The 26,554-nt window shown below is 33.3% G+C and overlaps 1 protein-coding gene and 1 pseudogene across 1 annotated transcript in view; one reads left to right on the plus strand and one right to left on the minus strand.

Moving 5' to 3' along the window:
• The window catches only part of OLFM3 (olfactomedin 3), a 200,291-nt gene that overhangs the window by 103,403 nt on the left and 70,334 nt on the right, over positions 1-26,554 (plus strand). The gene's annotated exons all lie outside the window — the stretch shown is intronic.
• LOC107130193 (dnaJ homolog subfamily A member 1 pseudogene) lies at positions 9,050-9,945 on the minus strand (annotated as a pseudogene).

Below are 26,554 nucleotides of genomic sequence, written 5' to 3' on the forward strand. Positions count from 1 at the left end.
TGGAAACATTAAATGAGGTAGTACATGTACGCTATTAAGCACAGTTCCTGGAAAATAGTAACCCCTCGACAAATAGTAGCTATTTTTAAATTGATTACTGCAGTTAGAATCAACCAAGTGGTGTTTGTTTAACGTATCAATTATTTCTAGAACTTCCACTTCTTTTTTTTATATACCTGACTGAGACCTTCTTTCTTATAAACATTTCTCTTTTAATGTGTACTTTTGGTCCCCTGACTATTCTAAATTTCCTAGTTCCTCTTAGTTTCATTTCCATCTTTAATGTCTCCCTCTCTACGACTTAGTTACTTCCCTTTCGGGTGGCAAACATGCTCAATTTCTTCATTTCCTCTGTGTGATGCTACTATTCCAAGCTTCCACACCATCTGTCCCCCTGCCTTGCTGCCAAACTTATGGAAATAGATCATATCTTGATGTCACCACTTTCTCAGAAGTACTTGCTTCTCAAATTTAACCATTATAATCAGGATTCAGTGTGGACTTATTCTATTGAATAGATCTTTTGAATATTATTTTGAAATTATTCTCTCCAAACTATGGTTGGCCTTCACCAACCATGCCCTCCTTCTTGCACTCCCTCCCCATTTGGCTTCCATGTCATACAATCATCATTTACCTCTCTTTTTTTCATAGCTACTTGGAAATTTATTCCTTTTCTATTTCTAGTTCTATCTCCCCTTCCTCCTTTCACCTTTTATTAGTAATATCTCTCATCAAAGACAAGTTCTGTTTTTAACCCTGTTGCTCTCTAATAATTTCTTTCATTCTGAAGTTTTTTTAATCTCATCTCTACCCAGATGATTACTGAATATGAAATTCTAATTATGATCTCACTTCTGAATTTGTAACTCAAAATTTAAATTGAATGTTTAACCTCTCCACTTTGATTTACCTGTAGCATTTAAATCAAATCAGAAAATATCAATTTATTATACCTATTATTTTTCCACTTAGTCTCCTGTTTCTATTGAAGTACCACTGCTCTCCCAGTTGAAATTTAGTAGTCAACTTTAACACCATCCTTTGCCATTGCCCCCATAGTCAATTATCTATCAGGTCTAGAAATCACCATATAATTCTCACGTCCACATTCTTCTTTGCTCATACTTCTTTTATTCTAGTTCAGGCTCTTATTAGTCGTTGCTGGACTTTTTCAATAATATCCTAGTTGGTATTTGTGTTTCTAATCTACTTCCTTTTCCATTTTATGTTTTGCTGACAATGTCCCTAGCCATCTTGAAAACGTTCAGACCCATTTAAGTCCGGAATCTTATTCCTGTGGTATTATTCTCTATCTCACCATTCCAGCTCTAAATCTCTATACCCATATGTAAGGACATCCCATGTTCCATGTACAGTACTCATTCTTTCTCAAATGCTTGTCTCATTTGATTATCTCCACTATTTTCTCTGAGATTTTTGTCTTCATCTGAAATTCTACTTTGTCCTATATGATTGATAAAATTCTATGTATTTTTCAAGACCCACTCAGATATAATTTTTCTGAAGTCTTCCCCTGCTTCTTCCAACTGTATAACAGCTGTTTATTTTGCATGTCCCAAACTATGTAAACTTCTTAGAATATTCCCTGCCTGTCTTAGCCAGTATTAGTCTTAACCAGTTTGTTAAGTGAGGAAATCTCATTTGCCTTTGTAACTCTCATACCATATAGTGGGCTCTGAGGAACAATAATAAATTATATTATTGATATTGACTTATTACTAGGAATATGATTAAAGATAAATAGAAAGGTCATAGAGAATCCAAAAATAAGAGAACCAATTGTTGCATTTCACCCTACTTTTGAACAGGTTTAACAATTTATTTAAATATAGGCACCCACTTCTGAAAGGAATTTCTAAATTTGCAGTAAATCTGTAAAGTTAATATTTTAGGACATTCCCAGAATAGATTCCATTAACCTTTATCCTCAATCCACTTTAGCCACCCATTTTCCTGTCTCATTCTGGCCTTGCCACCTCAAATATCCTTTACATCTCAATCATAGTATCATATCCCAAATTCAACTCTTTCACCTATTTTTTTTACTTTATTTAGCTTTCCTATTTCAAGCAAAGATCTTGTAATTTCTTGTGACAATTCAACTTCCACTACCTTACCTAAAATTCTAGGGTCAAGATATGACAGAGAAGAGTAAGTGTTGCAGGAAGTCAGGGACCCTGAATGGAGGGACCGACTGGAGCCGAGGCAGAAGAACATAAATTGTGAAGATTTCATGGACATTTATCAGTTCCCCAAATTAATACTTTTATAATTTCTTACGCCTGTCTTAACTGCAATCTCTGAACATAAATTGTTAAGATTTCATGGACATTTATCACTTCACTAATAATACTCTTGTAATTTCTTATGCTTGTCTTTACTTTAATCTCTTAATCCGTTGTCTTTGTAAGCTGAGAATGTATGTCACCTCAGGACCACTATTGCAAAAATTGATTGTAAAACATGTGTTTGAACAATATGAAATCAGTGCACCCTGAAAAAGAACAGAATAACAGCGGTTTTCAGGGAACAAGGGAAGATAAGTATAAGGTCTGACTGCTTACAGGGTCAGGCAGAATAAAGCCAAATTTTTCTTTTTGCAGAAAGCCTATAAATGGATGTGCAAGTAGGAGAAATATTGCTGAATTCTTTTCCCAGCAAGGAATAACCCTGGGGAAGGAATGCGAGGAGGTCTATAGACAGCTGCTTTGGGAGAGACTGTCTTATGCGGTTGAGATAAGGACTGAAATATGCCCTGGTCTCCTGCAGTACCATCAGGCTTACTAGGATTGGGAAATTCCAGCCTGGTAAATGCTAGCCAGACTGGTTCTCTGCTCTCGAACCCTGTTTCCTGTTAAGATGTTTATCAAGACAATACATACACAGTGGGACATAGACTCTCATAAGCACAGCGGGACATAGACCCTCATCAGTAATTCTAATTTTGCCTTTGCCTTGTGATCTTAATCGCCTTTTGAAGCATGTGATCCTTGTGACCTACTCCCTGTTCATACACCCCCTCCTCTTTTTAAATCCCTAATAAAAACTTGCTGGTTTTGTGGCTCAGGGTCATCATCACGGTCCTACCAATATGTGATGTCACCCCCAGAGGCCCAGGTGTAAAATTTCTCTCTTTGTACTCTTTCTCTTTATTTCTCAGACCAGCCGACACTTAGGGAAAATAGAAAAGAACCTAAGTTGAAATATTGGGGACTGGTTCCCTCAATACTTAAGAAGCTAAAATTAGAACAAAGAAATAACATTACAAGAAGCTAACATTAGAACAAAGAGCTGACATTAGAATAAAGAATGAAGTTAAGTAACTTATGTGTTAAATGTTAAATTAAAAAATATAAATACATTTTCAAGTTTAAATTATTTGTTTTTTTAAACTTATCAATGTATTTCTTCAATCCATTTTTATTGAAAATTCAAACCATTTTGTTTTTTTTTTTAACAATTCAAATTATTCTTGCATAAGTATGTTTAGAATTTTTTGTCTTTCTAGTTATTTTGGGGAGGAAATTCCTATAGATTGAATTTATGAGATAAAAGGTATGCAATTCATATGTCAAATGTTTATCAGCAACTAATACATGTTAATTGCTATGGTAGGCAATTTCTACATTATCTCCCAAATTCCTACTTCCTTGTAATTATGCCCTTGTGGAATCCTACCTGCTCGAATATGGGGGTCCACCTAGTAACTCCCTTTTATGAATAGAATATGCAAAGGTGATAAAATTATGCCTTAAATATTAGTTTCAAAGACACTTTTGCTACAGTCTTGCCCCTTGTCTCTGTCTTTCATCTGCTCTTATTCTCCCTTTTGCTTGCCAGGAGGGAAACAAGCTATCATATTGTGAGCTTCCCTAGGGAGAGGCCTACTAGCAAGAAACTAAGGGCAGCCTCTGGCTGGTAGCCAATGAAAAAAATGACACCTCAGTCCCCTTCGGTGGGGAACTGAATTCTAGCAATAACCATGTGATTGAGTTTAAAAGCAGATCTTCCCCCATTTGAACCTTCAGATATGATCACAAGTCTTGATTGTGATATTATGAGAGACCTTAACGTAGAGCCACCCAGCTGAGCTGTACCCAGATTCGTGACAAAGAAACTGTGAGATAATCAATGTTTGTTGTTTAAAGAAAATAAGTTTTGGGGTACTTTATTACATAGCAATAAATACTTAATATCATTGCTTTTTTTCTATGTACTCCATGGCACCTGTATAATGAATGAATGAATTGCTGAATAAGTGAATTAAGTACATGCTCAAGATTTTGTACTGCTGTCATTCAATTCTGTTTTGTTTGTTTGTTTTTGAGACACAGTCTTGCTCTGTCCCCCAGGCTGGAGTGCAGTAGCATGATCTTGGCTTACTGCAGCCTCTGCCTCCCACGTCCGAGTGATTCTCATGCCTCAGCCTCCCGAATAGCTGGGACTACAGGCACACGTCATGACACCTGACTAATCTTTGTATTTTTAGTAGAGACAGGGTTTCACCATGTTGGCCAGGCAGGTCTCAAACTCTTGGCCTCAAGTAATCCACCCACCTTGGCCTCCCAAAATGCTGGAATTACAGGCATGAGCCACCATGCCCAGGCTCAGTTCTGCTTTTTATTTTATGGGAAATGCGTAATTGTTGATATAAATTAGTTCCCCAAACTGCTCAATATTAAAGAGAAATGCCTAAACATGGAGAAGTCAGGTCTGAACATCATTTAGAATTATGCTTAACCACCCACTATAATTTCAGAGTTTTGATGCACTTCACAATAAAGCTGTATGTGTTTGGAATCCATCAAAAAACAAATCCTGAATCTACCACTTACTAGTTATATAATGTTGGGTGAGTTGCTCAGTCTTACTACATATTCTCAGTTTCCTGATCTGTCAAAAGGAGATTATCTTACTCAATTCAGATATTCCACTCAATAGTATATTCTATATAATAATTGCTCAAAAGTATTCAGTTTTTTAATACTCATCCTTCTAAAACTGAAAATATGGGATAACTTCTCCAAAATACTTTTTTTCAGTAAGCTATGGATATTTCTATTGTAGGTAAATATTAGGGAAGGGTGAATTATGTCTTTTAAAAATTTTTCTTATCCCAATTCAAAAAAATATAATAAATGTCTAGAAGGAAAATAAAATAAAATTTGCCTTCAGACACATAGTACCTCAAGCTAAGGGTCAATACTCAGTCAAAACATAGTAATTGTTTATATGACTTATAAAAAATTTTGGAAAGTTACTTTAGAAAAATGAAGTTTTTTTTGTTGTTTATGATCTTACAAACTGTACTTCTAAAAATAATCTTAGAAGTTCTATTTACTCTAGAAATCATGATTTTCCACTTTGCATCACATGAGTTACTTGGATTATGTTAATCAATATCCTCAGCTATATATTCCAGATTAAATCAAATCTTGATTTATTTAATATTTTATATAGAACAATCTTATTTACTGTTCTAAAAGTTGGTAAATTATAACTATTTCTAATATTATATTTAAACATTTAGTGTCATGTCTCATAATGTGTGGTTCATAACCCACATGAATTCTTGTGGTTGCAAACTGATTTTTAAAAAATATGCACTCTAGTCCCATTAATTTACAACTGTTTTTCACGCTTTTTTCACTTGAGGGTTATATTAGTAACTTCTCAAGAGAGTAAATAGATATTATTATACTTTGGCATTCACAATTTAAATTAGGGAGTCGAGTTCACTTAGCATTGCAATTTAGTGTTCTCCTGCCATGTAAAACTTAACCATTTTACAAAGCTCATTGTATACATACACAAATACAAATTGTTGGAATTCTAACAAGTTTTAGAAAGAATATTTTGTTATAAGTACATTATAATTGCTGTCTTGTGTTGGTAATGGTATTTATTTTAAAATATTTTTATAGGCATTTATTTATTTTTAGCACACAGTAGATAGTATTACTTTTGAACATGTATAATTCCTGCATAAACATTTTATTTCTTTCAATATTTTTCTTATCACAGATTATTTTTCTACAGGTAGTTGGTACATATGAAACACACACACCCCTGCCGTTACAAAATGTGAAGAAATTATCTAGATCAGGTTTTCCACATTGGCATTTATGAACATCCTAAGCTCCAAGAATACATTCTGGAAGGTTTTATGACAGATTTTAAATTTCATATTCTGTATTTCAAACATAAGCAAAAAAGGAATTAATCCAATCATGTTCTTGATCATTTTGTGAGCATCTTTTCTCCTAAGAATTTTATTGTTTTCATTTACTTGTTGTTTCCCACTGCATTTGTTTTGAGCGAGAGTCAAATGAATTCAAAGAATGATATAAAACAAAAGTTATGCATCAGTTCTGATAGAAAAAAGAGATCAGAGAATGGAGATATTGTATGGGTTAAGAGGGTGCAAGCACGCTAAATCGAAAAATAAAAATGTCCTGCACGACTGCAGTAAATATCATATGCAAATTGTGAGTGCACGAACTGTGTCCACTCTTAGAACCAGCTTATGGCAGTTTTTAGTAACAAGTGCCAAGGTAAATGGCATAATAACTACAATGACTTTCACAGTGATTCAAGGACAACACAACATTCTTAAAATTAAAAGATGAAATCAATAGCAACTGAAAATTAAAAGGTACTAATACATCTTCATATTATTAAACACAACCTCATCAGTTTAAATTCAGGAAAGCAGGTGCGTGTGCCATGTTGATGTTATTAATTTAAAATGTATTATTTAACTGGAACTTTCTGGCATTTTTGCTACGTAAAGTAAAATGAATAATAAAATTTATTCCTAATCTTTATACATATTTGTTGCATAGCTTTGTACATGTATATTTTATTACATAATCCTTATAAGCAAATAATATGCATACTTTTATTATTATTATTATTATTATTTTACCTATGTTTTAAATGGATTATTTGGTAACTGTTGCATGAGAAATCCTGCTCTAGGCTTTAAAACTTTTCAAATACAAACCAAAGTAAGTAATGAAAGTAATATATTTACCACAAGCATATACATAACACACGCATACACTGAAAATTTTACAAGTTTTTCATTTTCAGTGTAATATAAAAATTATAAAATTCATTCCGAGGCTTTTTATTCTATTCTATTTCAATTTTAAGTCTGTTCATAGCCCATTAAATTAATTGAACAGCCTAATGATAGTGAAGCCACACAATTTGTAAACCTCTGCTTTGGAGACCTTGCCAAACAGTTCAACAGTCTTCACAGGCTATCTTGATATGGATCAAAGGTCCAAAAATGGGTTACATATGAGAAGACTGAAGTTTCAACAGCAGAAAAGGAAATTGTTAAAAACTCTCATTGATGTACAGGATTAATATAAAATTCATGGAAAATGATTAATGAAGCATGGAATTTAGGTGTATTTTAATATAATCGTGTGTGTGTGTGTGTGTGTGTGTGTGTGTGTGTATTCTTGAGCTTTACCAAGGTAGAATAGCACATAAGTCTAAGGTCAAAATCCCAGTTTAAAAGTAGTTTTGTCCCACAGTGAAACCCCGTCTCTACTAAAAATACAAAAAATTAGCCGGGCGCGGTGGCGGGCGCCTGTAGTCCCAGCTACTCAGGAGGCTGAGGCAGGAGAATGGCGGGAACCTGGGAGGCGGAGCTTGCAGTGAGCCGAGATCGCGCCACTGCACTCCAGCCTGGGCAACAGCGTGAGACTCCGTCTCAAAAAAAAAAAAAAAAAAAAAAAGTAGTTTTGTCAGAGTGTGCTGATATGCTTGACGTAGCTGTAGCAACAGAGATAAGTGGAGGTTTGGGATTCTAGTAGAGTGCAACAGAAAAAAGACAATAGATTGTAAACAAATAAACAAATAGAGGAATTTAGTCCAAAGCTATGGTAAAACTGATGGAGAAGTAAGTCCCATTGTGGTTAGAAATAAAGGTTATACAACATGCACAAGGACATAATGACTCTCAGAAAGGGTTTAAAAATAAACACGTTAAACCTAAGCCCATTTGTCTTATTTAGTCACTCCAAATCCAGGGGCTTGAAAGTAGGCAGGGTGTTTACATTTATTAGTATTATATTTATTCTCTTTATACAAAGTGAATAGCTCATTGCTGGGATCATGTCCCCTGTGTCCTGAGTGTTGTGAATCAAAGAAATCTCTCAGGTGCTTCCATGCCACAAATAACATGCTTAAGCTCCATGTAAGGAAAATATTTCCAAACATGCTAATGGAAAGCTTAAAGAAGGAACCTGTCCTTTCAATATATATAATTTGTGTTAAAGGTGCTTAAAGTTACACAGTTATAGAATGAATGGTTTAAATTACTGAAATACAATTACAATCTGTATTAGTGTTCCCTTTATTGGACTGTAAAACACATTTAAAATAAACTTTAAGAGGAAAAATTACATATGACCTAAAGACAAATAGTAAAATAGACATTCATTATTCCAAATACTTTATTTTTCTTTAAAATTGGAAATATTAAATGACATGGTCTGAAAAAGTGTAATTCCCTTTGAGTTTATGCAAAAGAAAATAAATAGAATAAGTAAAAGTCAATCTACTGGCAAATAAAAGTATGCTTAGTGTTTAAATTATCTGAATTAAATAGCCTCACTGGTTTACTTAATGAGATAATTTATATGTTTACAATTTTATGATTCTCAGTATATATTTAGTATCTCAAAAGAGATTGTTTTATAAAATATCAGATAATAATTAGGAATAATCACTTCTTTTCTGGCATCTCACTAATAGAGCACTTTGTATTTCTGGCTCTTTATGTTATACCTTCTATTAACTTACACTAGAAACCAAATTTAAAACTAGTTTTTGCCAAAGTGGAGAGAGCTTTATTGGCCATGCTCATCCTTGTCAACTTTTAAAAAATTTGTATTTATTATTCTTTCAATTTTTAAAACACTACTCTAGTTGAATAGTAAAACAAAACAGTAGCCAGTAGTGAGCATATTAGGATTACAGTCCTTTGCTCATTCACTACTGCACATAAAACGCCAGCAGCGAGTGTTATCACTGGTCTGCTTAAGAGGTTTGACACTGAACAGCTCTGAAATGATGTTTATCACCTTCATGCTTTTCCATTGTAACAGTCCTGCATTCACTTCTCCATTGTAGTGGCATCAGCGTCATCTTTCCTGATTTGAATCAAAGTCCACCAATTCTACTTGATTCATCTCATCAGTCTCTTCTACTTCTTTCCTCTTGGGTAGGAGTTTTTCCAGCAAGAAGTTTGTCAAAAAAGGGAAAGCCATTATCAAGAAAGTTTACCTTAAAATTCAATGATTAAGCACCTTTTCATGTGGTCTACAGTAAATTGGCCTGCCTTCATTTAACACATACTCGATGGCTCCTTGCTTGACAACATGATCTGGATGAGAGATGATGACTATGGTTCAGTTGTCAAGAGTGGATATTGGCTTTCAGAAGCCATGCAATACTACAACCAGCTGTATGTCCATATATATGAAAAGGTCTTCTCTTTGTCAAAAACAGCATGGTCCTTCTGATCTAACGCAATGATAATATCTCCTGGCTCCAGTCCTGGTTTTTGGTCTGCTTCATCATGGGATGTTATTTTCTGGCCATCTTTCATGCCTCTATCAATATGAATTACTAGAACTGTCTTCTCCCAAAACTATCTTCTTTCCATTGCAGCTTTTACATCTATCTTGAGGACTGATCTGTTCTGCATGGCCCTGGGTTTCCATGCACACAGCTTGAATTTGCTGAGCCATTCCGGGTTCTATCTGATGAATTCTTATTTGCATTCCAATACCTCAGCAATTAGGACAGCACTGTGCTGTTCTATTTTTTTTTTTTCCACCTCTGACTTCACATCTGTCACAAATCACATTATGTTGCAGAGCCCATTTTCTTGTTGCAGCATCATATAAATCTTCTAAGGTTACTGAGAGCTGGTGTACAACATTTTTACCTTTCCTTTTAGTCTGCATCCTTCCTCCTCTTCAGAAACCAAAACTTGGCTCACATGGACATTAAGAATCCTTTCACCTATAAGAGAGGTCAAAGATTCAGGAACTGAGGTTGATTAGAATGAATAAATGAATGAATATAAATGTTACCATACGATCTACTTGAAAAAATTCAAATCCTACTTTTCCTGTTACCCTTCACCAAAAATATTAAGAGTAAAATTTATAGCAAAGTATGAACAGAGTTAACTTTTATTCCTTGAATAGGTAAAGGTTGAATAGAGAGGACAAACACTTGTTTATAAACACATTCTCTTTTGGAGAGAGCCTGTTTGCCAGCCCCCGTGGATTTCTTTGCCGAGGCTATGATAATGCTTACAGCAAAGAAGAAAAGAAGAGTTGGGCATCAGCCACAATGGTGGCTAAACTTTGAAATCAATGCAAATTTTTCACCATTTTTATAGTACGAGTAGGCAAAATCATGTAGTTTCTTTAATAGCCTTGCACATTAAAATAAAAAGAACAAAGAAAAGGGAGGGAAAGGGCAGCAATGGGAGAGGAGAAAGGAGGAGAAAAGGGAAGCAAACATATTGTAAATCAGATTGTTTAAAGTAATTTTTTTTAAATTTGTTAAAGAGTGACTATATTTTTCTACTAAGATTTAATTTTTGAAAAAGGAATTAGGAAAAGTATGTTTGTTAGATACATGCGCAGATCTCAAAGACTGCTGTTCAATTGTTGCTGCTCATAAGCTTCTATAGATGAAGTCTTTGTAGAGAAGCTTAAATTTGACTGGCTATCTGCTGGGATCTCTTATATTTACCAGCTTGTTGTTAGAAGGGTTTTTGGGGAATACAAAAGCTTTATTATCTCCCCAGGCTGCTCTAGTCATCCTGACACAGAACTGAGACTAGAACCAGTACAATACATCTCTTGCTTGGCATACCTGTATAGTGTAAACAGGAAAAATAAATTGCAGAATCATTTGTTATCACAATTAATAAAGTCTCACAGAGGGCAGAGTTTAATTTCATTCTTGTCCAGCAGGGCCATAGAAAATATGAAGCTTGAACCAATAAAGAACTTCAAGCTTTATACAATTAAGTTTACACATTAAAAAATTTAAAATGTTGTCTTCAGTATGCCTAATTCTACAATCCACAGTGTACCCAAAGACAAGTTTAAGATTTGGGGAGAACTAAGTATTAGATAAATGCATATCATACTGGTCATGTTCAACATTTATATCTTTTAAAAATGGCAATGCCATATAATTCTAATGAATGCATAGTGAAATATTACTACACTTTATGATTTTCATGGTAAATAATGTCCGTGTTAAACCTGAAATTTTAAACATCAGTAATGAGTATTAAATGTAAATAGCTTTGCATATACACATTGGAGATTTGGCCACTAACATTTATTTTCTTTAATAGCTAAACACCATGCTTGTCTATGAAAAATGACATTACTGTAGATAATCTAATGCATATAATTACTAGTCTTTAATATTTATCACAATATGAAACATTCAGTGAAACATTCAGTAGTATCTCAAAAATGCGATACTATACAAGAAAGTGGTTCATATTTTAAGAAAACAAAACCATGCTTCCTATGACTAACAGTGATTAGCAGCTCATCAGTATTTTTGATTATTCCTCTAGTGCTTACATTTTATTTTTATTGCTTTTATTTTAATATTCATACAGTAATAACTAGCATGTTATTCATATAGTATCTACCTCCCTTATCTGGAATACTTGACAAAGTATACTATTATTTCCTTCAAAACTACTGACCATTTTAAATATCCTCCCGAATCTCTGCAAAATATTTAAATTGCTGTGCTTAACCCAAACCACTGTTTATTTTTTATACTAGGTTAATGATTCATGGGATGAATTAACTAGTGCAAATTTAAAATCTCTAGCTAAATGCTGCCAAACTCTGAGGCCTGAGTGGAAGAAACATTGTCTCACACCAAGAACAATCTGCAGGGTGCTAACATCAGTTCAACCAAAATAATTAGAAAGATAAATTTGCTAAATCACTGTGAAAACTAATGTATTACTAATAATGTATGGGAAAAGGGGCTGTTTCATTAAATTGAATTCCCAGATTATCTAAATATTTGGTTAGACTATATTGCATAAGGCATGAAGGACAATGGTATCTGCTGAAAAGTGGAAATATTTGCTGTTTGAAGGCTAATTTTTTCCAACAGTGTTAATCCATTCTGTTGTCTTCAATTTGCTGAACTATTACATCTTTTTATTAGTATTCAAATATTCCCAAATTATTTCTTGAATTTCATTTTTATAATCATTTAAGCAATGAATCAAGTAGTTCTTTCTTCATTGAGTTTTAGAATTCAGGATAGTCATTATATTCAGTACTATTTCGTGGAGTCATTTTTGTTTGTTTAATTTTATTTTCTGCATAATGAACTTTGGTGAATAAGCATGGGAAATAATTAAGTCTTTTATACAGATATCAGAAACAAAATTTTACCTTGATTAGAAGGATAATCAACTAATACCTTGTTAAAGAAGTCACAAAATTCCTGACTTACTGTGATATTTTCATGTTGGCTGTGATATATTCTTTTGGAGAATTAGAAAACCAATGATAATTATTATAAAAATTTCAGAAATTATAGAAAAGTCTAAAAAGTAAATTGAAACTAATATCACTCCTAATTGTAGCAAAATTTCATCACAATAGTTTTCTTCTAGATTATTTTTTTCTGTGTGTATGTGTGTATCTCTATAGGCATAATTGTGTTTTAAGGTTGTTCATATTATTGTACACAAATATTATCCTCCTTTTTTCACTTATACTACATCCAAGTGTTTTCCAAGATCTTTAACTATTTTCCAAGGTCATTAAAAGCTCTTTGAAAGACATACGGTTAATATGAAGAAGTATCATATTTTCCAAGATCATTAAAACTATTTTCCAAAATCATTTTCCAGTATCATTATTTTCCAACATCATTAAAAGCGATTATTTTCCAAGTTCATTAAAAGCTATTATTTTCCAAGATCATGAAAAGCTCTTTGAAAGACATACTTTTAATATGAACAAGTATCATAATTAAGACTTCAACCTGATTTACTTGATCAGTTCCCTGTGACTGAATTTTTTGGGTGTTTTCAACTTAGTCATTATATATAATATGGACGACAATAGTTGTTCTCCTGGCTTTTTCATTATCCTTAAGATGACTTCTGAGAAGTAGAATTATAGGTTCAAATGATATGAAAAATAAGATATTTAAAAGAAAAATTATTTAAATTTGACAAATACATGTAGAATAAAAGTAACCATCTTAAACTCCTTTTAATATTTTACCTCTTAGTCAAATACTACTAAGTTTTATGTACATTTTTATATACATTATGGTAGATCAGTATATCCAAATATACAAATTTATTACATGCACGTTGTTTATTTCTGTTTATTTTTTGACCAATAAAAATGAATCGCGCCATATTTTCGCATTTAATTTTTCCCGCTTAATAATATAAGTATTTTTCCAAGTCAATAATTATGAATGAAACACACTCATGTTAATAGCTGCATACTATAAAACTACGCAGTTTGGATATATGATTTTTTAATTTAACTATTTTTATTGATTGGCATTTATGTTGTTTCAAACAATGCAGCCATAAGCATGAGACATGTATCCTCATATACTAATGCTTTTTTTTCTCTATAATAGGCTCAACTGTGGGATTTGTAGAATTTTAAAATACAATTTTAAGGTTGTTTGTATTACTTATACACAAAGATTTTCACTTTATACTACATCATAACTGTTTGGAAAATAAGTATTTTCCAAGATGATTATATTATTACTTGTACACAGAGTACAATAATACTGAATTTGCAAAAGATTTTAGCAATCATGTTGCATAAGAGACTGCCTGTTCCCCATATCAAATTGAATTAAGAGATATTCTAGACATTATTGACCTTAAAACCTTATTGGAGAGAAAATTCTCTTAAGGAGAATTTCTTTCAAATTTTATTTTTCCTATTGATGAATTTAAATATGTTATTATATGTATATTTCTAATTTTCATTTCGTATTCCATAAATTGCATTTCCACATTTCTTGCCTATATTTTATTGGTTTGACATTTTATTATAAATATCTAGGAGCTCTTTAATATTAACATTTTTTAACATTTTCTCTGTCATAGATATACAATTCTTTTCTTTCAAATATTTGTTCTTTTATTGTGTTTATTATGTTTACTGCCACAATAATTTTTTTTTCCATTCGTGGAGTCAAATCTAAATTTTTTGATTCATGGCTTTTTGTGTCTTGATATTTGTATAACCTCACTTACCAGGAGGTTATAAAAATATTTCACCTATATCTATATTTTTATGCATTATAATTTATTTAAGAAAACAAAATTTTCCACAGATAATTTGAGAAAAAAAGCATCAAATTAACTTATTACAGAGTATTAACCAATTGTTCTGATAGCAAATACTAAAATATCCATTAATTCCCCTCTTAAGATTTTTCAAGAGAAGCAATTATATAACTGAGGGTAGTCCATTGGAGGAAAGTATGATATTTTATTTACCTTATTATACCCAGAGCCTGTCATAGGAGATGACATTTAATAAATGTTTGATGAATAAATTGGAAAGAATCAACAAGGAGAAAATATGGTCTCATTAGCAATCTGGTAAAGGAGTTTGTTCCAATAATCAATTGCTATGCAACAAACCATCCCAAAATTTCGTGGCTTCATATGGTGATTTTTTAATTGTCTCACAGCTCTGTGGATTGGTTTGCCTCTGCTATGTGGTTTTTATTTGGAGGTCTTTCATGCAACTGCAGTCAGATGACACCTGGAATCATCTTAACTAGTGTCCCCACTCACATGTCTGATGTCCTAGCTGGAATGGCTGCAGTAGCCAGGGGCTGGTTCCCCCAAGCCAACATGCTATGCCTTGGATCTTGCTTCTTCCCCCTCCAGTCTCACTTCATTTCTTTCCTTTGCCTTGTGACTGAACTGGATGAGAAACATCACCACTTTATTTTATGTACATACAAAATTATCACCCTCCACCTACCTACCAGCCGGCCTCCTCCCTCCCCGAGACTTTTATGTATCATTGCATAATGTCTGAGCCAAAAGTTGAGCTGCATTTCTATAAAATGAACAACTTAAAATTAAGTATTAGTTAACTTAAGTCTTTCCACTTTTTATTACATTTTTTTTTTCCATACCATGTATGTTTTCTCCTCCCTCGCCTCTCTTTTCTTACACATTTCAAATCTTGGGTGGCTGCGGGGAGAGGGCGGAACCTTCTCATTTTTGCATGAACTCAAAAGAAGAAAGTTAAACATTTTTTAAAAGACAAATACCTTTGTTTTTGTATGTACTCCCTCTTGCCCATATTCCAAATTAAGCTCAAGCTTGAATATTCAAAAATTCAACTGAAGCTTTTACATCACTTATTATAAAATATTAATTGAGTGTTTACACACCTCCTCCTTTGTCACTAATATCTGTACCTGTACACTGGACCCTTGAACAATGAGAGGCTTAGGGTTGCTGATATCCTGTGCAGTCAAAAACCCATGTATAACTTTTGATTCCCTCAAAACGTAACTACTAATAGCCTGCTGTTGACTGGAAGATGCACCAGTAGCGTAAAGCGTTGATTGACACACATTTTGTGTGTTATGTGTATCATATACTGTATTTTTATGACAAAGTAAGCTAAAGAAAAGAAAATGTTATTAAGAAAATCATAGGAAAGAGAAAATTTATATACTATCCACTAAGTGAAAGTGAGTCATTATAAAAGTCTTCATCCTCATTATCTTCACATTGATTAGGCTGAGAAGGAAAAGGAAAAGAAGGGGCTGGTCTTGCTGTCTCCATGACGGAGGCAGAAGAGATGAGGGAGATGGAAGGAGAGAAAGGAGAGGCAGGCACTCTCCATGTCACTTTATGGAAATACATCATAACTTCTTTCTGACGTTTGCTTTTTCATTTATCTAAAAATGTTTCCATATGGTACCAATCCTTTTTCCATCATTTACTTTACTTCAGTGCTTGTATCATGGAAGGGCCCATGTCATAAAAAGCAAAGGAAGTCTTGAATGATCATAAACTTTCTGTCTGTTACCTGGCTCTGGTTCTGAAGCTCCCATCTCCATAAAGTGGTCTTCTGTTAATTCCTGTGGTGTGGTGTCTACTAGCTCTTGAACGTCTACAAAATCTATAGCTGGAAACCCTGTATTCATCACCTTGTTTTTCATATCCACAGTCTCTTTCATAGTTTTCCTGACTGGCTCTGTTGTAAATCCTGTGTAGACATGCACAACATATGGACAATTTTCTCCAGCAGAAATCTGATGGCTTTCATGGATTTCATGGATTTTTCTATAAGAACAATGACATCTTCAATGGAATTTCATGGTGTTCTGTCTTTTGGGGTCACTTTCATAGCCCTGAAAATACTTCCCAGAGAGTAACGTGTGTAATGAGCCTTGAAGGTTCTTATGACCTTCTGATCTACAGGCTGAATTAGAAACATTGTGTTTCAGGGCAAGTAGAACACTTAGAGGTCTTTGATATTGAACTCATGGGATTCTGGGTGGCCACGGGCATTGTGCAGTATTAAAAGAACTTTAAAAGTCAACCCTTACTAACAAGGTACTTCCTGACTTCAGGGACAAAGCATCAATAGAACCACTCCAGAGAAAGGATTTTCATTGTCCAGGCCTTCTTATTGTATAACCAAAAGACTGGCAGCTGGTATTTATCTTTTGCTTTGAAGGCTTCAGGATTGACAGCCTTATAGATAAAGGCAGTCCTGATTATAAACTGACTGCATTTGCACAAAACATTACAGTTAGTCTATTACTTTCTGTCTTAAATCGTGGTTCTCACTTCTCTTCCTTACTAATATATGTCCCCTGTGGCATTTTTTGTCTGTTTTTGTTTTTGTTTTTGTTTTCAGAATAGAACACTTATCTCTGCATTAAAAAAACTGGTTCAGAAAGGTGTCCTTTCTTCTCAACAATATTCGTAAGGGTGTCTGGGAACTTATCTGCTGCCTCTTGGTTAACAGAGGCTATTTCTCCTGATATCTTGACATTTTTAGTCAATCTCTTTTGGAAAACATTAAACCATCCTTTGCTGGCACTAAATTCTCCAGCTTTAGATTCCTCACCTTCCTTTTACTTTAAATTCTCATATAATGACTTTTCTTAGTAAAGAGGGAATCCCAAGGGGACCAGGAAACTGGAGAGGATGCTGGGAGAGGTCTGGGGCTCCAGAAAGTCCATAGATGGGGATAGAAAACAGAAGCTCTAAGAAGTCAAAGAAAGTGCAGATTCTTCTAGATCATTGATGGTGCTGTGAACGAATGTTGATGAATAAGCCCGAACTTTCTCCCATATTTTCAAGACTCCTGGTGATAGTGGCTTAAAAGATGGTGAGAATCAATACAGATCAGGATTTAAAAAAAAAAAAACAAAGATAACAAGTTTTTATTTCCCTTTGGAAGGCCAGATGGAACCTGCTCTCTTGTCCTTTACTCTTAATGTTTATTATTCTAAATATTATGAATGTCGTGGATGTATTTAACTCTGAAGATGTTTGTCTTTTACACATGTAAACAGTAACTCTAAAAGTATACATTCTTGAGAAAGCAAAAATGCAATTATATGTATGTAAATAGATATAATAATTATTAATTGCACATCAGCTCTTTTTCATACTATTCTGGCAAGAAAAAGAGAGGCAGGTAATTATACTAAAATTGATATTGTACCCAGGTGGGAAAGCCAAGTAACTAGAACATGCCTTAGAAAAGTGATGCAGTGAAACACATAATTGGACATTATCAATGACATTAAGGGTATGTCACAGACACACATTGGTAAGGAAGGAAGGGATTCTGAAACATACAGTAGGAGGTTCTCCTCCTACCACTTAGGGAGCTTATACCACAGTGGAATAAGAAATGGCTTGAAATATTCTATGACTATATTATTTTAATTGGAAGTAGAAATCTGAATTTCCATAATTTTGAATCATATGTGTGTGTATATATGTGTGTGTATATATATAGTATAGAAATTGTATATATGTATATATACTATATATAGTATATATATAACAGTAAATATAAGCAGGCAAATATTCAGGTTTGATATTAACCAGGCTCCTCCAGGAGTCAAGCTAAAATCATTGATTTTTTTAAAACTGTAATACCGGTTACCTTCATCTTCTATTCCACTGGAAAAATGACAGCCACCTGGGACAGTTTTGCAGAGTAAGATTGGCTGATAGAATTAACCTTAGGCTCACTTGATCTTCATTGGTCATGTCTTAGTTCCTTCCTATCTTCACTCAAGAAGGTCTTTGGTAAACAAACTACTACCCAAAGCCTTGACCTAAGGAACTATGCCCAGAGCCATTCTGACTAGATTATTTGGGGTAAGTAGATATGAAAGATAAAACTGTCAAAATGGGAGACAATTTTATTTTTCATGTCTACTTTAACCTTACTATTGTTACTGTAAAACAGGTGATCAGTCTCCTTCTCAGGAGACCTGACTTCATAAAACACCAGATGATTTCCTGGACTTCACCATCCTTGGCAGCTGTCCCTGCCTTGTTGAGGTTGGTCAAACCGTCATAGGTTTACTCACTACAGGCAATTACATCTGGGGCAGTGTCATTTGGTACTGCCCAAGAGTCTATCTAGATTGTGGTCTTCTGCACCAAAATGAAGCAGATGTAAAACTCATAGCAACCATCTCTCACTTTAACTTCTCATACCCTGTCAGGCTTACATCAGTGTTGTCCTGGCAGAAAAAGCAGTTCTCCAGGTTTCAGGAGTTCTCAAGGATCCGGATCAATACTATCTTATAGGCAGCCCTGGCAGCAGGATTGGCAAGCTCTACTGACTTGGGTTTGCATAGACATGAAAAGTGACTTAGTTAAAGATTTGTTTGGTACATTTTAGTTACCCTAATCTAATATAGTGGATATTCTATATATGACTATATAATGATAGCAGAACTAGAAAACTTCTTTTAATCTTTATATATATATATATGCACTTATATTAAGGTTAGAAGTAATATAGTGTTGTTTCGTTGCTTTGTTGATTTTGACATACATAAATTTTTGGATATAACATTTTTGAAAATTTGATTGTTATATAATCAATACTCATGTAGTTTTCTAAAACACCATTAATCTTCATTTTAATGTCGCATGTTATACTCAATGGTATCTTAAAATCAAATGAATGTCATATGTGTGTGTCTGTGTGTGTGTGTGTGTGTGTGTGTATTTCATGACTAAATTTTCATTATCTGTATTTAAAATAAAACTAATTAAATTATGTTATGTGGTATGAATTTTCATGAGGTTAATTTCTAAAGTTGTAATCAGTGAAGAAATGGTTAATCTCTATGTGTTTTTATCAGATGTCTAGACATAATTATTAAATATTTAGGCAAAAGTACAGAAAAGCAGATGGGATTTCTGACAACAAAAGGTCTGAATGCTTGTTGTACAGCTGCTCTTTTTATAATCCCAGATTTTAGGAGATGGAAGAAAGAATGTTTTGTGAGATTTTTCATCAATTACATGCTATTTTCCTTTACAATAAGAATGTAATTTAAGAGAAACTTTATTTTGGGGTGTTATTTGGCCTCTTACAAATTCATAAAAGAGTGACTACTGACTCAGAATATGTATGAAATTCAGAAAATGCATTTACCAAGTAAACCTTGCATCACTTTTCCTTAAATTAAAATTTCCTGAATACAGAATAAAAGACATTTGGCTATTTGCTATTCAGAATTACATTTACCAAAAGGGCATTCAATCAATCCACAGCTTAATCTAGGCTTCTATATAAATCCACTTATATTAAGTGAATTAGTAATATTCCAGCCATGATAAAAGATAGGAATACATGATTTTTGACCCAGACCCAATGTATGGTATCAAAAAGCAAAATAGCTCATTAAGTAAGACATAAAAAATATCAAACAAATATCAAACAAAATCTTTTACAAACAGAAGAAGAAATGATATAGAGCCCAGCATCAAATAATTTAAGATATAGCAAAACAGCTGAAATATTGAATTGAGAGAAAATGATTATTGTAAGGAATAATTTCTCATTTATATAAGATAGAGGTATGATCAAGAATAGGAAGAACTATAAATACATTTGGAAGTTCAAATTCAAACTATGCTATATAGTCAGTAGCACGTATAAATAATGTCATAAAAACTGACATTGAAAGAAAAAAATGTAGTGTTTAATAAAATCAATCCATGTTTCCTGTGTTTTAAGCAAAAAATTGATTCTCATTAGTCCTTGACAAAAGAGTGATACAACAATCCACTGAGACTCTGTGGCATCCTCTGGATAAGTTTCATACTTTTTCTTTAACTTTAGTACAATCTCAAAGCTGAGGTGATAATTCAGCTCATTCCAAATTATCCCTTCTCTGCTTCCCTCCCTTGGTGATATTCCTCAGAACTTTCACAAGCATTGGTGGTCAATATGTCACCAAATGTGGTTCAGTTACAAATATTTTGCAGCTCATATGATTTCTCTAAGGGGCAATGATTACTGGTTGAAGTCCATGATGAGGTACACCTAAAAGCTATTTCTACAACTGCTCTCTGCCAATTGAACTATAGCTGATCTGAACTGCACACATTTGTACCAAAGCTAATTCTTCATTAGTTTTTGAGGACTGTGGTTGCTTCTGTCTTCTAGAGCTGTCTAGCAAGATTTTCTGCCACCATCATGAGTTGCTTCCTAGAACTCTGTTGCCATTGCTCAAAAGATGGACCCAGAAGATGCATGGCAACTAAGGCTGCTACTAGCTCACACGTAATGGCTTCCAGCATGAGCCCAGGTTAATACTGGAATCTTGTCTCCATTATTTCTACTCCTACTGCTTCCTGTAACCACTAATCTCAAACCAGTGTTAGAGCCTCAGTGCTACAGATGGCATCGGTATTCATCACTGTAGCTGATGTAGAATACAAATTTATCAGCTTATGAAAGTAACCTTCCCTCTGATGTGACCAGCTTAATGGGTGACCCAACATATATGAGTGCCTGTGTATTTTGTGGACTCTACATAGTAAGTTTACTTTTGCTTCCTCTGGCACTGATGGGGTCCACACAGAGCAGTTCGGAGAAGTTAGTTCAGGTGTGCTGCACCATCACTGCCTACCACCTACTATCCAAAAATGAAGCATATGACCATTTAACACAACAATGGAGATAAAACAATCTAACCACCATCACATTAATTAAAAAATAGTACCCACACTTCTCTGATAAATGTCTCTAAGACATAAATCCAGCTTTGGGTCTTTCCAAAGATTTTTCGATTTTCAGAGTCTCAAGGTCTTGCATTGCAATGAAAGTCTTAGTGCCTAGTTGTAGCTTCTCTAGGACATGCAGTTGAGAAGGCACTTAAATTCCCATTGTGTCTCAAGAGTATGCTCCTAAAGTCCTTTCACTCTGTGAGCTGTATCTAAGGTGATACCATCAGCCATACATATCCTAAGCCAGTTTTATGAGTATTAAATAGAAAAAAATACTTATCTAGCACACTCTAAAACTCTAAGGGAATCTGAATAGTACTAAGACTTTATTATAATGATATTAAAGTTACAACTAAGCTTTAGTAAAAGATGTGCTGTACAAATAAAATTTGAAAAAAGCTGCTTCATTAAAGACCAAATATTTAAACACAATGTTAACAACTAAGTGACTTTAAATACTTAGACTAAGATCATTTTTAGTAAGATTGTACATGTTAAAATTACTCTTACATTTAATTAAAAAAACAAGTTGATAATGAAAGTAACACTAAACACTAAAAGTCCAGAGTAGGTTTTACCTATTTATCATTCCCTCTTTCTTCTCCTATTCCAAAATTCTTATGCAACATTGTCTCACAAAAATTAAAATATACAAAGTAACTTCTGATGATGCTGTTTATTTTATGTAATAGTGTTGTTTTGGAAATATAGTTCATTGAAAAACTGTTTTCTAATATGTAATATCAGTGTCAACAAAATTGGAACATGTTTAGTCAAACAAAATACACGTTCTGTATTTTGATCTCCTGATCTCCTTACTATTATAAAATAGTAGTCAAGGGATAAAACTTGTTGGTATCAAGAAGTCCTTCAGGAATGAGGAAGAAGTAATGGAAAGAGAGGAATCTAGTTATCCTGATAGATACTGATGGTGGCACTCTTAAAGCTTTATCTTAAATAAACAGCTGGGCTAAAAGTTTCAACTTTCAAATCCAGACTTCTTCAAATGATCAGCAAATTAGAAATAACCATGGTTTGTATATTTACTATTAGTCAAATATTGCAACTATCTGAATATTTTACAACATATTTGCATATTTACAACTACTTTATTGTTTACAAAGAAACTTTCATACGTAAGCTCATTTGTTCTTCAAAATGGCTCAGTGAAGGATCCATTCACCAACAAGTATGTTTCAGATATTGTGTGAATAGGTTGGACTCTCTTTTTCTAGACAAACTGAAATTATAACCCAAGTGATGCACCTAAGAGGGTGACAAAGCTAGATAAGGAATTGAGATATGATGATTGCAAACCTTGTGTCCATCCCACTTTAGGATACTGACATTTACAAGACAATATGAACACAATTACATGGCACAGTGATTTGTTACAACCTACACTAAAACCCTGGAAAAACCACCATGCAGTCTTCTAAATGATTTTAACATATAGAATTCAGGTAGGATGAGTATTAAAAAAAATAAAAAGTAAAATAGAGAAAAGCTTAATAAGCTAGATAAGTGAAAATATTTAATTTGGAATTTTAATGCTAAAATCATCTCTTATTTTGGCCAGGCTTAAACTTGTTTTTATTCTAAAACAAACAAATACAAACCAAGTAACAGAGCTAGAGCTATTAAATTGACTGCCCTAAATTTCTGAATGTAGGAGTCATTTTTTTAGACACTTTTCATCCCAGAGATACAGAAGTACTTTAGTAACAATAATTTTGTAAAAGCATTTTACAGAATATAGGTATGTAGTGGCCCAATAGCCTCCATTTCTCTGAGTGCTCATTGCCTAGGCACTTTTGGACTTGCTGTATGGAGGAGGGAGCTTAAGAAGCCAGCCAACACTTAACACCACTGTCTTCTGGCATTCGCCAATTCCTTTTAGTATAGTTTGCACTCTAAGGCTGTTCCAAGCAGGTGGCGCTTGCTGTAAGAAGAGAGTTGTGGGAAGATATCCATGAAATGAATATTTATAAACAATCCCAATCTTCATTTTAAGTATAAGAGAAAAATAAATTTTAAACAGAGAGGTCCTTAGGAATTGCTGATCTAAGGCATCATCTCTTAAATATTTACAACATTCTTATGTTGTGAAATTCTTTAATCTAAAGTACTGTAAATAAATTAAGAGTGCAAAACTGAATCTGCCAGAGAATTCTGATAAATTCTCTTTTAGCATGAGCAAGCCAGTCATTTATGTAAATAGTTTCCTCATTTTTTTGTGCAAATTGTTTTTCAAGGGAAGTTAAATCATTTTGTTATTTAACTGAAATCTACTTTGTGACATCCACTTAAATGATAGTGTTGAAGTCTTTTCTTGTAGTTGTTTTAAAACTGTCAGGGCAATTCCAGCAAGATTACTGGAAGTTATGTATAAGACTTGATGACATTCTCCAACTCAATTCCATGCATACATATTTTGAGCTCTTGATATGGCTTTGAAACGGAGGCAAGTGGTCTGATGACAGACAAAACAGAATATTTGAAATAATACTCTTAAGTTCAGCATAGGGACTGTAGATAACCACTTCTTGTATGCACATTTTATTTTCTATTTAACTCATCCTATGTCCTAGAATATACATTTTATTTTTTTTAATTAACAGACTTTATTTTTTAAAGAAGTTTTAGACTTACAAAAAAAAAAATGAGCAGAAATTAGTGTTCCTATATCTTCCTTCTATTCCACACACATGCACATAGTTTCTCCTATTATTTACATCTTGCATTAAGATGTTACATTTATTACAATTGATTAGCCAATACTAATGCATTAACATTAAACGCCACAATTTACAGTAGAATTTGTGTTGTACATTCTATGGATTTTGGCAAATATATAATGACATGTATCCACCATCACAGTATCATATAAAATAGTTTCACTCCTCTAATGTATTTTAATTGCTTTTTCAGATTGCTCGCTGCCATCTCAGTATTTTTCCTCCGAATCTAGGGGAGATTATCTATTTTAAAATTCTGTTTATACAGAATCATTTAATTTTTCTTCATTAACAGTGAATTTAATTACTTTTTCATAAGCTAATATCTTTAAATGGATTTCACCCAGGACTATGAGGTCAGAAATAATTCTACTTAATGAAATTGTTAGTCATGAGGGGATTCATAGTCATTGTGACTCAGAAAGTCTAATCCACAAATAAGAGAAGCTGGGATTTAGAATTCTGCAATGACTTTCAGTGTAATGTCTGCTCATTACTTAAATCAGGATGGGAAAATTCCAGCTGGCCAGTTGGAAACTACTTAGCCAGTTGGGGAAGATGAGCCTAGATCCCTGCCCCTATTTCTTAAAGTTAGATTTGCAGATAATCTTCCTTCTCCTTCCATTCAATATCTCAAACAGTATCACAACACAGAGCAACAGATCTAACACTTGAGATAAAATAATACCAGTTACACTGTGTGACCCTGGGCAAGATATTTAATGTTGTTGAGCCTCAAACTCCTTACTTAAAAATGCTGAATGTGGGTAACAGGTTGACACTTGCCTCAATATCTGTAATGATCAAATTATTTAGTATACATCAAAATTATATACATAGTACCAGACATTTGACAGATGCTCAATAAATATTTGTCACTGTTGTTACTATTACTATCATTATTATATTATTAGAATTCTTACTATATTGTGAAGATACAGAGTAGAAATTGGCCATAGCAACAGCTGACTGCGGTTCAGGCAAAAATGATCAAGATACTTATTAGATCTTCCATTCCAGACATGGATAGCTTTATCTGTACAGCCAAAGTAAATTAGCATTTTAGTGGTGGATACAATGTTCAATTCAAGTAATATTCATTGGAATTTCTCCCAGCTTCCCTCTGGGTTAGTTTGACATGTGTCTCTTTACTTTCTAATGTGAAATCATCCAAAATATAATTAATCTTTGAAAACCACATGGTCAAGAGGCAGAAAAGGTTTTTTTCAAAAACCGCTATTAATTGTAAAAGTATTATATATTTTAAAAAGTTCCCTATCTATTTTTCCAACTTACAGAATTAGAGGACTACAAAGCTATGATGATTATTCCTGCTCTCAGGCCAGTCTGCTCATAATAAGCAATGTAGGTAAGAGGAAGAAATGAATAACTAAATGTTGAAGTCATATTACATTTTAATAGTCAAAATATTTTCTCTGCTAGATCCTGAAGTTGGAGATTACTTATTTTTAATAAATAAAATGTAAATTTTTGGAGAATAACAATAAAAGTCAGTATTTATTAGTGTTTAATTGGTCTGGCAAAATTTAAATGATGAGCAAGTATTGCATCATTTAACCAAACAGTAGCTCTCAGAGTACCATTATTTTCTTCATTCTACACTAGAGAAAACTGAAAAAAAGATCTACTAGTAACTTGATTAGAAAATGATGTGAATAGAATTTGAACACAGGCCATATGGTTAACACAGACTCTGTACTCAACTATTCTGTTATACTAGGGAAGAACAAATACATTATAAATAAAAAAAAAATTAAAACCTAGATCTACCACATAGTACTCATAACCATGAAAAAGTTACAATACTTGCACCCCCCCCCCCGGACCCCAGTCAGTTACATTTTCCTTAAATTAAGGTCCTATAGGCCTTACAGGGTTGCTGTATTTTGTACAATTTTCACAAATCACTAACGTGATAGTATTATAACGTGTATGTTTTTCTATTTTTAATATAAAAGCTTGCATTTTATTAGCCTATCATTTTATGAGCCTGAATTTCATATATTGAAGACAATTTCCCCCATACAAAATAAATTGTGATATATAAAACAGCAAGAATACAATGTTAAATCACTTTTGGGATTTTCTTGAGGCTCTTCTTTCCTGCTTATGTTCTTATAAATGAATATACATATGCAGAAGGAAGAACAACAAAAGGGAAGCTTGGAGGCAATGTAAAGGGACACAGAACTCTTCTCATGCTCATATTTTTATTCTATGAAGCCATTCAGTTCTTCTTCATGTTTATTCATATTGAGGTAGCTATGTTTTATGGTGACATTTTGATAGACTTCATCTTATTTTAGCAATTCACTTAGTTTGTGAAAATGTAAGTTGTATATTCTAAAATTTTTAAGTATTCACTGAAATATAAATTTTCAGCTGATATCAGCTTTTAAATGTTCTACAATCATGTCATTAAAATTAG

The sequence above is a fragment of the Macaca fascicularis genome, chromosome 1 (genome assembly GCF_037993035.2).
Source record: "Macaca fascicularis isolate 582-1 chromosome 1, T2T-MFA8v1.1".
Taxonomy (NCBI): Eukaryota; Metazoa; Chordata; class Mammalia; order Primates; family Cercopithecidae; genus Macaca; species Macaca fascicularis.